This window comes from Egretta garzetta, unplaced genomic scaffold (assembly GCF_000687185.1).
Source record: "Egretta garzetta isolate BGI_Z169 unplaced genomic scaffold, ASM68718v1 scaffold452, whole genome shotgun sequence".
Classification (NCBI taxonomy): Eukaryota; Metazoa; Chordata; class Aves; order Pelecaniformes; family Ardeidae; genus Egretta; species Egretta garzetta.
Genome location: NW_009258796.1, coordinates 392,547 through 396,589, shown reverse-complemented (window position 1 = coordinate 396,589; position 4,043 = coordinate 392,547).

Here is a 4,043-nt window from a genome sequence, read left to right as displayed (position 1 = left end):
TGGTCAGGGTACTGACCCCTGGCAGAGATGCTTTCCTGGAGGACCCCACCTTCAGGACCATGGATGAGTCAATAGAAAGGTGCCGTGGGACAGATTCTCAGTGGATCTTCCAGGTGGCCATGCCCACCCCAGGCACAGACAACCACTGTATCCTAACCCCTCAGCTGAATGCATCTGCTGTCCTGATCAGTGAGGTCCTTGCTGCCTCTTCTTCTGAAGAGTTTGAGTTCATAGAGCTTCAGGGTCCCCACTCCACCGTGCTGAGGGACATTGTCCTGGTGCTGATCGATGGTCGGACCAAAGACATCTATTTCACCATGGATGTTTACGGCAAAACCTCACCGGATGGGCTACTTCTGATTGGTCCAGCACAAGGCAAAACCCCAGGTAAGGCCCCCATTTTGGTGACTACCTTGGAGCTGGGGGAGCGATCAGCCAAGCTTGGGGCTGAAAGGGTGCTGTCTTTTTTTATTGTTGTTTGGCATTCCAAGTGAGATCAGTGAAAATGTGACTCAGAACTCAGTGGTAGATAAAAAAGCAAATTGAATGTTAGAAATTATTGGAAAAGGAATTCTATAAAGCAAATTGAATTTTAGGAATCATTGGGAGAGGAGGAAAGAATGGCGACCACCTTTTATGCCACTCTATAAATTCACAGTTTGCTTGTATCTTTAATTGTGTCTTGTGGGGTACGATACCTCAATCTCAAAAAGGATATGTTAGAATTGGGGACGTTCAGAGAAGGTCAGCTGGGATGGACAGTGTTCTAGAAGTGCTTCCACAGAAGAAGAAAAGGGAAAGCTTAGGAGGGCCCTGACAGAGGTTTCAGAGATGAAGGAAGTGGGGAGGGATGGGTTGCTTGCTCTTTCTCCCAGTACCAGAATTAAGGGGCATCAAAGAAGGCAGAAGGAGGTGGTTCCAGTGAGGGGAGGCAGTCTGTCTCCCAGCTGTGGTAGACCTGCAGAGCTCCAGGTGAGGGATGTCGTGGAGGGCAGAAGCCCACATGTGCCGCTACTGCTCGGGAGGACACGGGTCTGCTCCCAGCCCTGTGGCCAGCCTGCCACAGGACCTTGACCATGCCACATCTTCTTGGTGTGCTCCCCTTCTCTGTGTGTATCTTGGTGGCCATCCACAGCAGGTACGTGCTCTCTTCTCAAAGAAGCCCACAGGCTTTTCTCCCATTGCGCCACCTGCAAAGGTTGGTGACGCGCGTGTGGGCTGTGCGAAGCTGCAGTCTGAACTTCCCCCTGATGTTCAGAATGGCTTCCAGGCCGCCAGAGGAGGAAGGAATATCCTGTTATTTTGGGCGCCTCAAAGGGAGATTTTGGCAGCTGGAGACACTGACTCTGCAGATATCTTGTGCAATCCACTGACTCATGATTCCCGTGTCAGGGAGTGGATTCCTCGCTTACAAAGCTCATTCTCATAAGAATGAAAACACTTTTGCAACTCAAGCTTTTTTTTTTTTTTTTAAAGCAGTTGAGCTCCTTTTGACAGTTCAGACTGCTGCAGATAGTCTCTTGCCTAAGTGGAAGAGCTGCCTGTCCACTTGAGCTCTGCTCTTCCCGGTGGGAAGGTGCCCCGCTCTTACCTGCGGGTGAGCCGGGGCCGCTGGCAGTCAGCAGCTAAGGGGGTTGGGAGCAAGCGATGGGAAGGCACAGCCAGCCACGGCTGAGCAGGGACTTTCTAAGGATTGTGTCCAACTGCTCCTCAAGGCTCGCTCTGGTCAAGAAGGTCACTGGAGATAGGCTTTGGCATCTTCTTCCCATGAGGCTTTGTCAGGGTGTCTTGAGCACACTGCGCACACACTTCCCTGCAATGTTCCCCCCAAAACACCCAGTGATGCTGTGTGATTCCATTTTAATCATCTTAAAGGACGCTTCCGTAGCGACTCCGTGCTGAGCACTCTGTGAGCAGCTGGCTACTTGATTTAACCCAACCATTTCAGATTTGGGGCAGGAGCTCTTAAAATGGCCCTGGCTGTTAGTCTTGGCTTTGTAAGGCTCTGCCTACCTCTGCAGAGGACTTACAGCTGAGAACGCAGGGAGCAAAAGCCCTCCCCTGACAGATGCCAGCGTGAAAACCATCGTAGGACAGTTTGGGCTGGAAGGGACCTTTAAAGATCATCCAGTTCCACCCCACCTGCTGTGAGCAGGAACGTCTGCCTCTAGATCAGGCTGCTCAAAGCCCCATCCAGCCTAAGCCTGAACACTCCCAGGGATGGAGCATCCACAGCTTCTGTGGGCAACCTGTTCCAGTGTCTCACTGTCCTCATCATGAAACTTTTCTTCTTTATTCTTCTAATCTAGATCTACCCTCTGCCAGTTTAAAAACATTACCCCTTGTCCTACCAGTGCAGGCTCTTGGAAGAAGTCTGTCCCCATCTTTCTCATGAGCCCCCTTTAGGTACTGAAAGGCCACAATAAGGTCTCCCTGGAGCCTTCTCTTCTCCAGGCTGAACAACCCCAACTCTCCCAGCCTTTCTTCATGGGAGAGGTTCTTCCAGCTCTTGGATCATTTCCATGGCCTCCTCTGGCCCCGCTCCAACAGGTCCCTGTCTGTCCTGTGCTGGGGACCCCTGAGCTGGACATAGGGCTCCGAGGGGGTCTCGCCAGAGCGGGGCAGAATCCCCTCCCTCGCCCCACTGGCCGTGCTGCTTTTGATACAGCCCAGGGTATGGTTGGCTTTCTGGGCTGCAAGCCCACATTGCTGGCTCATGCCCAGTTTTTCTTACACCAGTGTCCCCAGGTCCTTCTCTGCAGGGCTGCTCTCGATCCATTCATGCCCAGCCTGTACTGGTACTGCTGATTGCCCCGGGTGCAGGACCTTGCACTTGGCCTTGTTGAACTTCCCGAGGTTCACATGGGCCCGCTCCTCCAGTCTGTCGAAGTGGCATCCCTTCCCTCAGGCGCATCAACTGCATCGCTCGGCTCAGTGTCATCCACAGGCTTGTTGAGGGTGCATTCACTGCCTAAGTCATTAATGAAGGTGTTGAACCATATCGGTCCCCCCACGGACCCCTGAGGGACGCCGCTTGTTACTGATCTCCATTCGAGCATAGATCTTCTGACTGCAACTCTTTGGATGCAGGCATCCAGCCAACTCCTTACCCACTGAATAGCCCATCCATCGAACCCGTACCTCTTCAATTTAGGGACAAGGATGTTTTGTGCGACCGTATTGAAGGCCTTGCAGAAGGTGACATCAGCTGCACCTCCCTCATCCTCCAACACAGTCGCTCCATCGTAGAAGGCCGACAGATGGGTCAGGCAGGGGAAAGCCCTGGGCAGGGGTGCACCAAAAGGCATGGGACTGCCCCGGAGCATGCCGGTGCCCTGGCAGCACTTCTCAGGGAGTTACTGCTTCTCCTTACCCCTCCGCCTCTCACGTGGTTCCTCTTTTGATGTTTGTTCCCCGGAGCCATTTGTGCAGAAGAAGAACTGCCAGCGGTCCGCTGCTTTGTAAAAGCTCAGCAGTTCCTGCCAGGTGCTGGGGAAGGAGCTTGCGAAGGGGACAGGAAATGAGAGGGAGGAAATTGGGAAGCTCACAGAATTGGGAAGCGCCACCAAACCTCAGCCTTAATTCCGTGTGCTGGTGTCTTTGGCCTTTGCTGAGTACGTTTGTGTGTACATACGTGTACGCGTGTGTGTACGTGTGTGTGCGCGCGTGGGGTGTTTGCACTTGTGAAACCCATGGACTGTTAAGCGCTAGAATAAAACGTAAATTCTTAAAGGTTTTTGTGTGCTGTTAAAGCAGCCACTACCCAAAGGCGAGTGGATTTTGCAGCTCTCTCTTAGAATTAGAAACCGACTTTACCGCAGACCAAGTCACATCGGCACGTGCCCCCCAGTTCCCCTGCTGACCCACGGACCAGCTCCCCTGTTGGCAGAACCAAGGCAGCGGGGAGAACGGCTCCGATGTCCCCCTCCAGCCTCCCCCGCGCCGGGGATCTGGCCGCCAACGGGGAAGCGCAGGCTGGGCGGGTGTGGGAAGCGTTAGCGAGCGGAAGGACGGGGCAGCGGGGGGCGCGCTCGCGGGGACCC